This window comes from Cavia porcellus, unplaced genomic scaffold (assembly GCF_034190915.1).
Source record: "Cavia porcellus strain 051 isolate PalLab524CR breed Dunkin Hartley unplaced genomic scaffold, mCavPor4.1 scaffold_2, whole genome shotgun sequence".
Classification (NCBI taxonomy): domain Eukaryota; kingdom Metazoa; phylum Chordata; class Mammalia; order Rodentia; family Caviidae; genus Cavia; species Cavia porcellus.
Genome location: NW_026947485.1, coordinates 52,425,911 through 52,442,815, shown reverse-complemented (window position 1 = coordinate 52,442,815; position 16,905 = coordinate 52,425,911). Strand labels below are relative to the sequence as shown.

The 16,905-nt window shown below is 37.3% G+C and overlaps 1 protein-coding gene across 1 annotated transcript in view; it reads left to right on the top strand.

The window, feature by feature from the left end:
* Mdfic (MyoD family inhibitor domain containing) overlaps nucleotides 1-16,905 on the top strand; it is an 81,358-nt gene that overhangs the window by 60,721 nt on the left and 3,732 nt on the right. The window lies entirely within an intron of this gene.

The window sequence follows — 16,905 nt, the reverse complement described above, 5'->3', positions numbered from 1 at the left end:
CAGAGGTATTTTAAGAACTGAGGCTTAAGGCACTTTATGAACAGGCAGTGATTAAAAAGAATTCAGAAGGACAGTACGGAAGCCAAATTAAGTGAGTGTTTTAGAGTGGAAAGGTGAATGAAAAGTGACCGTTGAGATTGGCTGGAGGTTGCTGGTAGCACTCATACTTCTGGTCTGTGGTGGGGACAGAGTCTCAAGTGAACATACTAAAAAGAATGAATAAAGAAAATCTGGAGGCTGAAATATAGGTCACTTTGTTTAAGAGGGTTTCTGATGGTATAGTAAAAGGATAAGGCATATAAAGGGACATTAACTGTGAAATTTAGATGTGAAATTTTGGTCAGGTGATGTTAGTGTGAACTAGTAAAGGGAAGACTTCAACAATGCAGTATTATGATGTTAAGTAGGTAAGAAAGGAGGAGATTTATTATATGGCACTCTGCTGTGGATGTATGCTTTGTAATGAATCTGTGTGTGGGGGGTTATCACGTCTCTCAAGTTTTAGATCATGACAACGAAAGAGCTATGTTTTAAATACATTATGTCTTACAATGACCAATAGGATTTGGTACAGTGAGTGGAAAACTTTGGAGACCTTATGTAAATATTTCATCATTTGAAGTGATGCTATATGTGCTAACATTTTCCATTTATTTTAGAAAAAATTGCAGGAAATCTTAGTTACAATAATGGCAAAAGACACTGTCTAATACTATAATTCAAAATAAGAAGTTTTTAGGATAAGATCCAGGATGTGCAAGATATTTTTAGTCATTTGAAAAACACCAGCTAATGACTCATAAGTATCTTGAGTTTGTAAAGAATTTACATAGAGAAAAAACATATCAGAATAGCGTTCACTGAATAAAGTTTTTGTCTTCAAATATTTGTGGCAATCACAATAAAACTATACTCAGATGCTCATTATGAATCAAAAATTTTCTTTAGACTTTGTATTTTTAGTTCCACTAAAATGTTGCCACTTAAATGAGTTGCATTTTTGTGTGTCGAGGAGTAAGTATGTATTTAAATCACCCGTTGAACTGAAGAAATGGACTGATGTGTAATGCAAATCTTAATTCATGTCTAATTGCCATGTTGCCCATCTATTGGTAATTGGTATTATTATTATTATTACTTGATACTGCTGAGGTGGAACTTGGGGCCTTTACACTGAGCTGCATTCTCTTTCCCCACAATGGAAAATACAGATATTTATTTCAGACTTTACATCTCAATGGATTAAAACAATCTGACTTCTCTGCTCCGCAGAACGGAGATGTCCATGTGAGGATTTCATGGAGGTTGCAGTTCAATATTTCTTTTTCTTCTTTATTTATCTATTTTTCTTGGTACCTGGGATTGAACTTGCACTTACCAGGCAAGTCCTTGAGCCAAGGGTCACATTTCATCAGGCTTAGCATGGAGTAAGCCTCAAGCCCAGTGTTTTCCAGACTTCAGTGCTAATTGTGTTTACTTTGAGACAGGATCACTAGATTGCTCAGACTGAGCTCAAGCTTGCAATTGTCCTGCATCAGCCTCCCAGAGTACTGGGATTACAGGCAAGTAATGCCAGGCCAGGCCTAATGTTATTTTTTCTACTTCCATAAATTTCCTGTTTTCCCTGTGTGTGTTGTATTACTGCATTCTTCACGTTATTTGTTCATGTGTTCCCATTGCTCTGTATATCCTGAAGACCAGTTGTTTCCCTGGTTAAATAGACACTAAAATGAATAAGAATTAAGAATTTTAATCCTGGGGGAATAAATTAATTCCTAATATGGAATTTTTAGTGAAAAAGATTCTGAAGAAACAGGAAGCAATGTCCAGCCCATCATGTATTATGTGAAGGTCAGTGTCAATTTTATGCTGTTTTTTGTTTTACATATTTTTATTTTAAAGAGGATAAAATTGAAAATAAAACAATAAAATCAATCTAAATAAAACCAATATAAGTGATACAGGACTTCAAAACCTTATGAAATCAACAATAGTTAACCATAATGCCGTTTGTTGACTTCAAAATAGCTGCAACATACTAAAAATCGAACAGAATAGAAACAGTACAAGCAAAACAATGAACACAATAAGGGATTTCAAAACAAGCCAATAGTAAATCCAAATGGCTACCATAATATGTCTTGCTGCTTCAGCCATCAGATTTAACATATTCAAACAAAACAAAAGAGAATAAAGCAACCTAACAAAACAATGAAAATGATATGGTTTCCAGATGGGGATCCCTTCCTGGTGAGGTCTTGTTCTCTCCCCCTGCAGTCCACGAATGGCGCTGACTCACTGAGAGAGGCTTGGGTCTAGCTACTCCAGCAGCGCCCATGCCTGGTGCTGGTCCCCTCATGGGAATCACCTCCTAATGAGGTCTGGTTCTCTCCCTCTGCAGCATGCTGGTCCTCAGGTGAGGATCACCTCCTAATGAGGTCCGGTTCTCTCCCTCTGCAGCATGCTGTTTTAAGAGGAGCTTCCATCTTTGGAGATCTGGTCTGCCAAGTCACAGGTTTTATTGTCTGTTTTCTTATGTTATTCTGGAGTATACAGGTCTGGGTCTCTGCTCTCTGCCCCCCACCTTTTGATTTTCTCTCTCCTCTCATTTCTTTTTTTGTATTTCTCATTAGCAGTTTAACTTGAATTATTTTTACTTTTTTTGTGTGGTAATGAGGATTGAACCCAGGAATTTGACTCAGTAGCCCTTTTTGTATTTTGAGGCAGGTCTCACTAAATTGCCCAGGCTGGTCTTGAAGGTATGATCCTCCTGCCTCAGCCTCCTACTGCTCGTAGCATAGCTCTTTATTACACTTGAGAGGAACACAAGTGGAATAATGCACTACATTTTCTATAATAACCTTCTGGTACTTGTTCAGATAGTTTTTTTCTCAGCTTGTGTGTTTGTGAGTAAAGGTACCTACTTAAAAGAAATAGATCCAAAAATATCTATCTAAATCTCAAGACTTTTTCAACAACTTTTTAAACAAATTGAATTTTATATTTATTGTATTTGAATTAATTTGTATTTGAAAACACATACTTAGCTGTTGGGAAGCTTTTTAAAATTGCATTTCCAATGTACTCATTCCCAAAGCTCAATGAAGTACCACAGAAATAAGTTTCTCTTAAAAATGCTTCTAATGTTTGAATTATATATATGTAATATTAATCCATTAAAGTTCTGAGAACTTTTCATAATTAATATATGTAATCCTCATCTATTATCATGAGAAACATTATGAGAGGAGCTCATGATAGAAAGGTGACTTTTACATGCACAGCTCAGTTGCACAAGTACCTGCCTGGTAAGCACAAGGTCCTGAGCTTCTTGATTCCTCGTTTAAAAAAAAACAAAAACTATATATGTATATATATATCCATATATTTTAAACTGACTGTACTGTACTGGGAAGTTATTTGAAAGACTCACTCATGACCTTCCAGTTTAGGGTCCTCAGTCGTTCTGGCAGTGTGTGATGAGGCTGTGTCTGTGTTCAAGACAAGAAAAAAACTAATCAACTAAATTTTATTACCATTGCAGTTTAAATGCATCCCAGTACTTTTCTAGTTATAGGTATAGACAGTAAACCTCGTTAACTTAAGAGTACATCTTAATTCCTTCTTAGTAATTTTCATTCTACATTACAGTTATAGAAATCATGAAATACTATGTTGTTACTTTAAAATGAAACTAGTTATCAGATTACCATTAGAGCTTAGTATTACTTTATTTAGAATGAAGCACATATTTAGTTTTCCTTAAATTTTATTGTCATAAGGATTTTGACATAATTGATTACTTTTAGAATCTTGTGTATTTGAAAATATTTTGTGCCTAGGCCACACCCAAACACCCAAAATACTTGCTTTTGCTTTTTTGCATCTTAACTATTCTTTGTTATGAAAATAATTTCTTATGGGACACACTTGTTTCATAAATTTGCATTTCTGTGTAATTTTCATAACATATAGAATATAGATTTTTCAATAGGTTACTTTTGCTCATATTAAATTGAAATGATGATAAAGAACTTATCCAAACTTCCACTTTAATAAACTACATTAAACAGTAAACTTAGAATAACTGAATTTATTGTTTCTGTTGCATTGGCATCCTTTTACCAAAATGTAGTCTGCAACATCAGAATACAGAAGAATAGAGAAAATTGACTTTGTAGTTTTTGTATGACACAATGTGGGTTATCTTTATTTAATACTCTATAAATGATCACAAGAGAAAACAGAAAAAAATGCTTCCAAGTCAACAACCAGCTGATACTCTTATTTCTGGACTCTCAGGCATGCCTTCTGATGGGATTTGAATTGATAAGCAACACAGTGTGGCCTCAGGCCCCTTCCAAGCGCAGAACTCTGGTAATTTGTACCGTCTTCCCTTTCGCTTGCGTACTTGACCGAAGGGAAAATGGAAGTGGAAGACATCCTCTCAAGTGAGTGTAGGAGGCAATTAAAAGAATAAAATAGAATAATTATAAAAAGTTTGCTCAGGGAAATGAGTGCTGCTCCCGTTTTAAAGGAGAAAAATATTCATACGAGTAAATAGCAGTTGTCATTTAGACTACTGAGAAATCCAGGAGTTTGGGGGGAAATGTGAGAGTAATTGGAAGAAAAGAGCAAAATGGATTAATATACTAGTTTTCCAAAGACATATTAAACCTGCCTAAATTTCTCCCCTGACTTCTCTGGGGAAATCAAACCAGAGGTACTGGGCCTCTTGGGGAATGCTGTCCCCATAGCATCACATGATTTAAAGTTGACACCAGAAGTTGAAGTTTATTTTTTTTCCTAATAATTATGCTCAGCTAGGGATGCAGAAACTGTGTTTTGGAATGACAGAAGAGTAGTTATTTTAGAAAGAACATTTCAATATCCATGGTAGATATCTCCTCGAAAATGTGTTCTGGGAGTGACAGGAAGCGTTGCAGGGAAACTGCAAGCCATCTTTTACCTCAGGCCATACAAATGAATCGCATCAAATCAACAGGTATTTATGAAGAGGGTGCCGCACACCCCGCATTGCATGCAAGAGTCTGGAGAGGGAGTTCTGTTTTACTTTTTAATCAAGTGCTTTTGGTTTTCTTCTGTTGCTGTTAAAAAGTACATTTAGAAATAATTATGAGCCTGTTTGTTCTTGAACACTGTGTAGGGCAGCTTTGTGCTTCGAGGACAGAACATCTGATACCCTTTGTTTAAAGGAGGACAGATGTATTTTCCTTTGTGGATTCAGAGGTTTCCATTCCTGGTTATCTGCAGTGGAAGGGTGTGGTGGAGGACAGCTGCTGGGTTTATGGCGTTTGGGAAGCAGAGAGCAGGGCAAGAGCTAGAGAGGAAGGACTGGGACCATGGACAGTCCTGGAGGTCACGGCCCCCACAACTCACTTCTGCCAGCTGGGCACCACCTCCTCATTGAGCTATGACTGCGTCATTGATTAAACTATTGATGAGGTCATTGCCCTCACAATCCAGACACTTCCACAGGAGTCACTTAATCCTGTCAAGTTGACAATCAAGATTAACCGGTACAAACATCAACTGACCCAGAAAAGAAACACACACACACACACACACACACACACACACACACACACACAAATTGTTTATTATTCAGATTTGTACTTTTTGCTGAAACTCCTTAATTCATGACCTGGGTTTCATTCTGGTGTACATACTTTCAGAACAAGAAATCTATATTGCCTTTTAAATGTGTCTGTACCAGGAAGTCACACTGATGATATCTTGATGACCATAAAAATTGCTTTCACTTGGTTTCTGGTCTCAACTTGATCTCAGGATCCTTTTTTTAATCCTCCTCGTGTCGTCCATTCATCTAACATTCATTCTGGAGGATCTTCCCTGTGTCGGTGGCTTTTCTGAGTCCTGGGGTTCAGCAGAGAACTGGGAAGGCAGACAGACTCCCTGCTTCCATTCTCTACAATGGCTGCCTCATTTTGTGGCTGTTCTCACTAGTGAAGCTCTCTGCAGCCTTTCCCCATGCTGCAGAGGCAGAAGAGACTATCATCTTTTCCTCTGGGTCTCTCTACCCCTGGGCTGCAGCTTTACCTAGACCTCTGTTTCCCAGAAAGGTCATGCCTCTTCCTGTGGTGGTAGACACTGTGTTACTGTAGAGCTGGTATCTGCTCACCCCACTGGGTAGCCCTTGAACTTTCTTTCCAGGGTAAACACACACAAGTCTTTTCCACCTAAAAACCTGTGTGTGATAAGTCTGCAAGATAAGTGTACGTGTATGATCCTTTCTGGAACCTGTGTCCCTTTGTAGTTTTTCCCCGAGTTTCACCATTCCCTCACAGATTTCTTGAAAGAGTGTCTACCTTCATGGTCTCTGCCTCCATGCTTTTCAATCCTCCTTTCACTGATGTTCACTTCTGATCCAACTGGATTCCTGAGATTTCTCTGACCAGAGTATCTGACACAAACTCCTTGAGACATTGCTCTCCTGCATCCGTGGTTCATCTCTGTCAGGCTCTACTTTCCTATTAACTCCTTGGTCCCCTCTGCTTTTCTTTTTCAGTCCTTTCCCCAAGTGCTGCCATTCCCTTGCATCTTGTTTTTATTCTTCCTAGGCAACTGAATAATGTTGCTCACTATTAAATTTTCAGCCATTTTTCACTTCTAACCCAGGTCTACTGACTTCCCAAGCCCCATGCCAGTGTCCAGCTAGATTTTTAACATTCCATTTTCATATCTTCAGACATTTATCACAGTCAAAACCAGCATATATCACAATCAAAGCCAATGTATCAGTGCACAAGCAATTTTATACTAAACTTTTTTCTCTTAGATTTTTTTTTCCCTCCAAAAACCAGGAAGTCACACATGCCCCTTCTCTTCCCATCACTACCTCAACCAATACTTTGTCAAATCATGCTAGCTATCCCTCCATTGTATTTCCTGAAAGTCATCTGCCTGTTACTACTGACCCTCTATGATTTTCACTGTATGCTTTTCCTATCTCCTCATTCCTGACTTGGAAAATTAAAGGCATTCTACTTGATTTCCCTATCTTCAACAATATTGAGCCACTCCTGTCTTTAAAACTATATTATTGCCGCAATGCCTTTATGTAAATTTTATTCTGGCTAGAACAATCCTTTGCCTTTTTTTGTCAGACTTAAAATATAGTTTTTCTTCAAGATACAGCTCAGAAATCACCTTGACTTTGTCTACCTTGTGCTCACTTCTTCTACCTCCCAGAGCCCCATCTTACAAGTCTGAATTTCATAATGAATATTCATTTCATCCGGACCTCAGTTTCTTGAACAACTGTAAGTGGAGCAATAAGAATATCTATCTTTTTTGAAAAAATTTTTGAGCATTCAGTGAGCAAGTATTTACAAAACTGCAGTAGTGCCTGGACAAGAACAACCACTGTATTTTCAAATGAAAGTAGAATTTAGTAAGATAAAGCATGATGATATTTTATCTTAGCGAAAAAATAGTCATTATCACCTAGACCAGTGATGGCGAGTATTTTGAAACTTTCAATGGTAATGATCAGCCAGCTGCCACATGCATGCTGTAGGATTGCCACCACTGAACTACACTGACATTTGAATCCTGAGTCTTCTCCTTAATAACTTGTACGTTAAGGTCACTTATATAAACTTTTTGAACCTCAGTTTGCTAATCTATAAAATGAGCCTAAAGTGCCTCCCATGAAGTTCCCTGTGCTGAAGAAAGAATGCTTGTGAGGCATTTAGGGTGTGCTTGGCTCAGTTCATCCTCCATGGTCCCTGAGCACCAGGGGTTCATATGAATCACAACTGTTATCACACCCAGTGTTTTTGTTAGCTATAATTTTATTGAACTATCTATCATGTTCTTTGAGATTTGTCTGGGCGGTTGGGACACTGTCGGTCAGGTAAGCAAATTTTCAATAAAGTGTTGCTGGACAAACATTTAACCATCAAGGTTTCGCCTTTGGCTTCCCTTGCTGGTCAAGAATAAACACTGATTTTGTTCATTCAGAGTTTTTCCACTTCCTGCTGCTTCACACTTTAAGAAAGTACTGTGTTTCTAATGCTGTGTGCCTCTTTTAAGTTTTCTGTGGACCAGAGTACAGGGTTTATACATTGACCATTTTCCATTTGTTTATATGAATCCTACAGTCTAGGTCCATATTTAAGTCTCTGCCACAAGTTTCTGACTGCTGCACAGTATGGCCATCCTCTCCTTACCTCGTTTACAGCCAGCTTGTATTCAACATTAGCTTACATTGTGCTTTGAATATTGCATAAAGCCCAGGAGCAGTTCCCTTCAAGAAAAAGACCCTGAGATTGATTTAAATATGTACTGTTATAAGTAAAAGTACATTCCATCATTGTAGAATCTTAATACTGTACTTGCAAAGAGATCATCTCCCCCTCCTTGTTGTGCATATCAACACCAAGTACTGCAAAATTATTTGTTCCTGATTACTCAGCCAGTTAGTGACAGAGCCAAGACTAGAAACCCAGTTTTAATTGTCCAATATGTCCAACTTCATAAATAGAGTTGTACTTAGCAATGTGACCATCATGAAGATACTCAGGGCACTCATAGGTTGAAATACTCTTGTTTTGTGCCTCCAAGTATATGATTTCCCTATTGCTAAAAGCTTTGTTGAAATCACACACACAGCAGTAACAACCCCAGACACAGCACACTGTTTCCATGATGCTGGTATTTGCCTGCCTATGGTAATCATACGTCCTGAGCTGGGAGTGGGGAAAACCTCTGTTTGGGGTGGCCCAGATGAAGTGGAGAGGAATGGGAAGCAACTGTGTGAGAGAATTTTTATTTTTATCTTCTTTTCCATAATTTAAAGTAATATAAAGTGCTGCCAGATTTTTATTTTTTTTTTGAAGACACGGGCTTATCTGCTTTTGTCATTTTGAGTGTACTTGTTCGTAGATATTTTTGGCTCCAGAATTGTTTGTCCACTAAATTAAAGTGGAGGTATTTATGGTTTAGAATTTGAATGCCTTGCCATCCTATTCATCTGAGCCTTGTGATAGAGCCTTTAAAAAATCAAATGGTATTGGTAGATTGCACAGATGGTGAGGGAGGGGAGTGGAAAGTGTAACAATGCCATCAACGATTCACAAATTAATTCCGTAAATAATAGGATTTACCGCCTGTGTGCTGCTTTGAAACCTGCTAGGTATCTCATTTCGCTGGGAAGTTTCACTCTGCTTGTTCCCTTCATCTTGCCTGGTGTGCATGTTAGACTGCTGTGCCTCTTTGGTTGGGGCCTGTCTCTCGGTCAGCCTGGGGAGTGGGGAGTACAGCCTGGGGACAGCGGGGCATAACCTGGGCCTTCCTGGGCCAAGTTCTTCCTGCCTGTGGGAGGCCTGGACCTCCTGCTGCAGATGCTGCTCCAGTCTTCCAGGGAGGCCACAGGATCTGTCACAGCTGGGACCTCTCAGTTGTTTGGAGGGCAGAGGTGAATTTTGGGCTCTTGCAGAACTGGAGTCCTTGAGGAGCTGGGAAATTACCATGAATGCCATTTCTACGAAATTGTCAAACCTCCTCTTAGTATGTTTGTTTATTCATATTGCCATGAAGACTTCTGGTCACAAGTAACCAGGCCAAGTTTCTGGGCCTCTGTAGTAGGCTAATACCAGTGACTAATGGCACCAGATATGACTGTTTTAATTTACTCCTCCTAAGAATCTGATTTCCTTTTTGTAATAAACCTTGCGTAATATTAAAACCAAAAACAGGTAACAAGGGGTGAAGCCAAAATGTAAGTTACGAAATAAGCACAGGGAGAAAATAAAATTGTAAAATATGAAATTAAACACTTGGGAGAGAATGTTTAGATCATTTCTATACAAATATATATTTTCATTAAAACACTTTCATATGTTTTGTTCTGGTTATGCAAGATACTGTTACCAACTTCAGAAAACTGTTGGACACTGACTCTTTCTAGGAAAATGCTTTTGAGATCTAAAGCAGATTTTATTGTGCAAAATTTATTCTTGTTATTAATTATATTTGTATTAGAGATATTTCAACTGGCCAAACTTGCAGTAACATTAAGTAGCTTCAAATAAAATATGGTTTTATTATGTTCTTACTTTCTCCTGAAAAAAATAAGTGGTAATGATTGAAATACAAGGAAATATATTATTATTTTAAAATCTTTTTGCTATAGCCAGACACAAGAGTACTATTCTTTCCAAACAGACTTTTTCACTGTCCCACAGCTTCTGTTTTTTATAGTTGCTTCTTGGTTCTTTTTTTAATGTGTTTCAGCTATAAACAGAAGATTTTACAAGACTTTCTCCTGGGGAGCTGGAGATGTGGCTCAGTGGTAGAGCTCTTGCCTCAAGGTTCAATCCCCAGCACCACCAGAAAGAAAAAGAAAGAAAGAAAAAAAGAAAGAAAGAAAAGGCTTCCTCCACTCTAATGAAAGGGTGCCATCTTAGTGTTTTAGTGTGATAATCAGAGTGAATGGTGCAGAGGAGGGAGGGTGTGGTCTTTCTAGAATATTGTGGCATCATAGTCATAGTCAACACAGTACTGCTTACCTGTTAAATTCTTTATTGAATCCTTTGTATGCATCTGTTTAGAAATGCACATCCTTAGCCTGGACTTCTTTACCACCTCTAGTGTTAAATCATGACCAAATACTGGGTCATATCTCTCTGAGAATTTGGAATATTGAAAGAAATCTGCAACAGATCAGGTAATAGGACAAATAAGAGAAACAAACAAACAAAACCCTCTGGGATCTTACTGGATTTGTAATATAAATGTACTTCCCAAGAACAGGAAAGGATTCCAGGATTTGGATTTGTGGTAGGAAAGTTATTGAGAAATCTCTTCATGAGGCATAGGAGGCAGGGGCGGTGTTTTTCAAGGTTCTTTTGAATTCGTTCAGAGGATAGAAAACATTATTGTTCAGTTTTTCAAACTGTAGTCTTCTTTGTACTACTCTGGAAAATGTAGTTCTTCTCTTACTTTCCTTGTATCTTCTGACCTACCTCACTTTCTTCCCTGCTAGGAAAATGTTGACTGTATTTTGGCTGCGGTGCAGGGCCTCTCGGGACAGCCATGTGCCAGAGGGTTCTGTGTAGGAGGTGTACTCCAGCCAATTTATTTAGGCAGCAGGTCATCAAGGGCTGTGGGCCAGAAATGCTGCAAGTCCCCTGTCCTGGAGATGTGGAGCTATTTGGAGCTGAGCTACCGTGCAACTGTAGTAAATATCCTCGCCCCGCCCCGCCCCAACACACACACACTTGAGGAGCAGCATTTGCCTGAAGATGTCAGTGTCTGGTCCCTCACAGCTGGATTTTCACAGTGGCTAGTACTTAGCCATCTTGGCTGTGATCTTGTATAACCAAAACTCACTTCTAGGCTGCTTTTGAGTCTGTTCTGAGAAAAAAAAAAAAAAAAAAAAAAAAAATACAGTGATACTTCACTGTAGCTGAGACCCTTGCACAATGAGCAAATTGAGCAGATGTGAGTCTTTGAAGCTAAAGAGTGGCAAATAACTTCTAGTCATCTGTACCTGAGATGATGAAGATCCAAAGTTGGGAATGGTCTTGTAGCAATTTTTAAATCACTGTGTTATACGTAAGTCCAACTGTTCATGTTCTAATGCATACTCACCTTCAAGCATATTAATACTCTGCTTCTCAATATATAGTTATGTGATGGGGACTGGGTTAGCAAAGTATAATCCATCCAGCATTTTAACTCAGAAGAACTTTATTAAAGATTAGTCAAGATAAGACACCTACAAATTTGCACTCGTTCAAAAATGGGTTTGTGGTGTGTTCTTAGAATTCATAGTTTTCTGTCCTTTCCTGTATTTTACTTCAGCTGTTTAAAATCTTTGTTCTAAGAAATTTAGAGCATGTATCATACCACATCTTAAAAGAAAGAAACTAAAGAAATAAAAAAAAAAGAACCTGTTTACAATAAAACTGAGTTTATTGTACATATACTGTTTTACAGGCTCTTAATCAGGACTCTTTCCATCCTTCACAATTGTCTTTGTCCAATTTCCTATTGTATTTGGGGCCACATGCAATTGAGTAAATCAGTTGGGGATAATATCATTATTAACTGACTGTTTGTCCCAAAACTAACCTTCAGTTTCATTTTCAATAGAACAAAGCTTGTAAGATCAGTCAAGGCTCTCTTCACAAGTCATCCAAATGCAGCTCAGATCTGTTTCATTTCTGACACCTGAGTGTCACTGAGGAGCAAGACACCCTCCCTGCAGGCCGGCTGCAAGGGCTTAACCACGATGACCTTTACAAGCACTTGAAGGTTTTAAAGTTTTGCTGCCATAATTCATAGCAAGTAGTTTTTATTTTGTTTTGTCTTACGTTTTGAATCAAATATTGTGCTAAAGACTTTCTTGTGTGCTTTTTTTTGGGGGGGGGCGGGGTGCTGTGTGTCTGTCTGTATGTTCCTTTGTTGTTCCTAGATTTACAGTAGCTGTCATTCTTTTGCTAAATCTTCCTCTCACTGCACTGAATTGTGCAATTCTTGCTTGGCCCCATTTAGGACAGGCATTCTTCCCAGAACCCAGTTGGCTTCTCAAAGGTTAAACATTTTTGGCTCAAACTGCAAATCATGACTGAATAAAATCATAAAAACTGAAATCTTCCACAACAAATGGAAAAAGAAGTTCTTCTGACAGTGAACCACATAAATGCAGTGGTCCAATCTTTTTAAAAGTTTGTTTCCCTTCTCAATTCTTCCCAAGTTTGATCATTCTTATAATCTGTTCTTGCTTTTATAACCCTTGATTCTCCTTGGCAGTGGTGAGGGAAGAAACTTTAATAACTACTACTTCTGAGTGTGCCTTTTCATGGCACGGGGTTACAAACTACTCTGTATGAAGCACAACTTTGAGAAGAAACAAAACAAAACATTTTGGCAAACAATACAAATGAACTATGTATTGTTTTGACAGAATTCAGGGATCTATTTTTGTTTATTTCTCTACTTAAGTACAGAAAGTGATTGTGTGCAGATACATGTTGACTGTTATCTCTGTAATCTTTAAAATGTGTTTTGGTTTGTGGCTACTTTGGATGCTAGTTAAAAGATTTGGCTTTTCAGGGTAGCCCAAAGTGCTTTTCTAGGAAATGATAAAGGATCTATGTTTTAAGATGTTATCTTCTTTTTTTTTGCAAACTTTAATATTTATATCAAGAAGTTAATCTTTTCAGGTCTCTGTCATTACCATATGTTTGACCACCAGAATTCCTGCTCTTTTAATGTAACGTACAGCTTAATTTATATGTTTTAAATTTGCATATGGTATTTATTTTAAACAAGATGTCATTTTATACTCTTATGTCTCATTGGACACTGTGACTGACAATGTATAGATCTCCAACTTGATTGACTTTTACTATTGGCTGTTTATCAAACTGAAATTCAGAATAGTCATTTGCAATGCACAGAACCATGAATGAAGGCTAAAAAAAGATAGATGAAGAAAACAAATCAGCAGAAAGCTTGGATTTATAACTGATTGTCCTCCAAGGAAGCTCATTCAGTGGTAGAAATGGCCCACCACAGTGGGGCAGCAGAGCTTACCGGAGGAGAGGAAGGCACCTGGAAGGGAATGTCCTGGGTACTGATCTGCCTCTATTTACCACCTCTGTGACCTTGGTAAAAATTCTTCTGTAGGTAAGTCACTGCCTTGATAAAGTAGAGATAATATTAGAACTACTTCCTATTAATGCTAGGATCAAAGGAATTAATATTTGTAAAACATCTTAAAACTTAGTTTAGTACAATATAATGTCTTAAATTTAATAAATATTTCTAATTGAAAATTACTTTTTCTCTGAAATAATATCTTTCGTCATTTTGAAAACAAGTACAGTGGAACCTTGGTTCATGAACTTAATTTGTTCCACGGTTCTGGAAGAGATGCCCATGTTCATGTTCCTGCAGGAAAGATGGGCTGCCACTGTGTTCATCACCTGATGCAGAGTTTGTGAACAAACGTAGTGACAGTGGTGCTGAGGTCCACAGATGCGTCATAGACTGAGGGAGCGCTGTGATTACTTTTCATACATTAATGTTAGATTTCTCCTTCTATGTAAAGCAACTAGTCATATATACTAGTTAAAGAAACAATTTCTATTCTAGAAGACAGGTTAGTGAAACAATGATCTCATCAGGGATAAGCACATTCGCTTCACTCTTGTTGCCTAGTAACAGTAAGATAACGTTTTAAGATATGTGGTTGTAGATTTTGTCAGCTAAAAGGAGTTTACAGATCATTTGCTAGTTTAGGGTATTTAATTTCTATATGATATCTGTCATGATATTCTAATATCTGGAAGATAGATTAGATTAGAAGTGAATGTATCCCCTGAGCAGTGATAAGTTACGTAGTTTGAATTGTCACTTGATTAGCTTTTCATCCTTTGAGCTGATTTCACACCAACCACATTTTACCTGCTGAGTGTATACTGAGTTATTATTCCTTTCTATATATAGGCATGTCAGGACTTCCTCATTTTGAATCAAGCATTAAACTTTTTCCTTCCTCTGCTGTGTCTGGTTAGTGCCTTCTCATCTTTATTAATTGATTTGTCAGATTTGTCTATCTGCCAGTTCATTTCCTCAGCTGTGTCTCCAACAAACTACAAGATTTGACTTGGATTTCCTACCATTGCTTGGAAATCTCAAGGTCTAAAAACTGACTCTTTTATTCTTGTTATTTTAATTTAATTTAGAAAGGTCCTGTCACATGCTGAGAGAAGACAATCATATTTGACAAAGGACTAGAATCATGAATACATAAAGTATTTCTAGAACTAATTAAGAAAAGAAGCCAGTCACTAGAAGAATGAAAGGACAGTCTAAACACACTGGATATCTGTGTTGAAGAGAAGGAATCTTGAAAGGCCAACCAACCTGAAAAGATGTCACATTATAAACAACAAATGCAAAATGAAATCAGCATGAGATTCTGTTTCACATTCAATTAATTAGTGTGTATTAAAGTGTGACAATATCAAAGATTGTAGGCCAGTGAGTAATCTGAGACTTAGTAGACGGAAGAAATTTTGGAGCAATCATTTTGGGAAAAAAAAATTGGTGTCGTATTAGACATTTACAACCTGTGACCCAGTAAGTGTACTGCTAGTTATTTAGTAAGTGTATTCTGGAAGGTTTGACCAAATTGCCCCAAGAAACAATCCTTGGAACAAGAAAACACTGAAAATAACAATACTCACAAATAATAAAGTGGATATACTCATTGTGGTGTATTAATTCAATTGGTAACAATACACAGGAAATGAATAAACTGCAACCACATAAATCAGTGTAGATATATCTCAAATACATGACATTGAACAAAAATGCCACTCACAGTGTGGTTTCCTTTCTATTTAGAAGTCTATAACATAGCCCCTGTTTGAGGTTGAGTTGGACATTCTTTCTCCTTTATAACTGATGAATACTTTACATATAGTTCTATATATGATATGTTTTATGATTAGTATATAAAGAATTTACACGCCCGGTAACCATTCTTAGTGTTTTGAGAATACTCAGTTAAAGGTTCTTCAATGAAATTTTCTCTTGGTCTTGAAATTTAGGCATCCCACAGTGGAATAGAGTTAAATATCAATAAAATATTTTCCGAATTAGTATGTTCATTAAAAGTTCTGTTGAGTAGAACTTTTATGCCTCTGTTTAATACTGTTTTCATAAAAATTATGAAATAACCATGGCATTTTAAATATTTCACAAATAATGGTACAGTAATCCTGCAAAACCTCAACTGAGTAGGTAAATATCAAATACATATTGAGCTAAAAATGTATAGAAAAAATGTAGGTGGAGGTAAACCATAGACACTGTCTAGAATCCCAAACTTTGCTTTAAATTTGTATAACAATTTTGTAAGTATGGCCATTTTCACAATGTTGGTTCTTCCTTACCAAGAACAAGGAATGTTTCCATTTTCTGATAACCTCTTCGATCTCCTTTTTCAGAGTACTATAATTTTCAATGCAGAGATCTTTTACTTCTTTTGTTAGGCTGATTCTTAAATGTTTCAGTTTTCGAGTGCTATTGTGAAGGGTGTGGTTTCCCTACTTTTTCTCTCAGTGACTTTCTTGTAGGTGGCAGGAATATTGTGGATTTTTGAGTGTTGACTTTGTATCCAACTACACTACTAAATTTGCTTATTAATTCTAGAATTCACTTGATGGTGTTTGGGGGGTCTTTACTTATGTAGAGTATCATGTGTATCTTTCTTTTACTCTTTGAATTCTCAGTGAAGCTGAAGCCTGAAGTGAAATATGGTAGAGGTGTGGGCAGTATTACGAGGGGATCCTTAGGGATTGGCCTGTAAAGTTGAAAATAGGCTCATTTACTTTGTTATTTGCTTTCCAGTACCTGAAGTAGCTATAACAGTGATGTTGGAGGAATTCCATCAACTCATATCTTCGTGCAGATTGTAGGGCGTTACAGAGGTCGGAGCTTTTGTCTCTAGTATTCCAGGGTAACCACAAGCGGTTAACAACAAGCTGGGGCTTTTTTCCTTTCTCTTCTTTCATTCTTTAGTTTCCACAAAATTTGCTGAAATTCCATGGGACAGCTTGCAATTTTAATGCCAAATATGGTAGCACAAAATGAGTTAGACAGTAGGATGAAGATAACATGGTTGTGCCTTACTGGTGTTGCAAGATGAGGAATCCCTTTATTAAAATCAACATTGTAAAAACTGCAAAAATCCACAAAATAAACCAGAACTAATCCTAGAAAAACTTCATAAATATTTCTTGTATTGGACAAAAGTCTCAGATATTGGTCTTAAAAGATTTTATTATGTGTTAAAATCATCCAGAAGTAGAAATGTCTTTTAATGGCTTCTCCCATTCG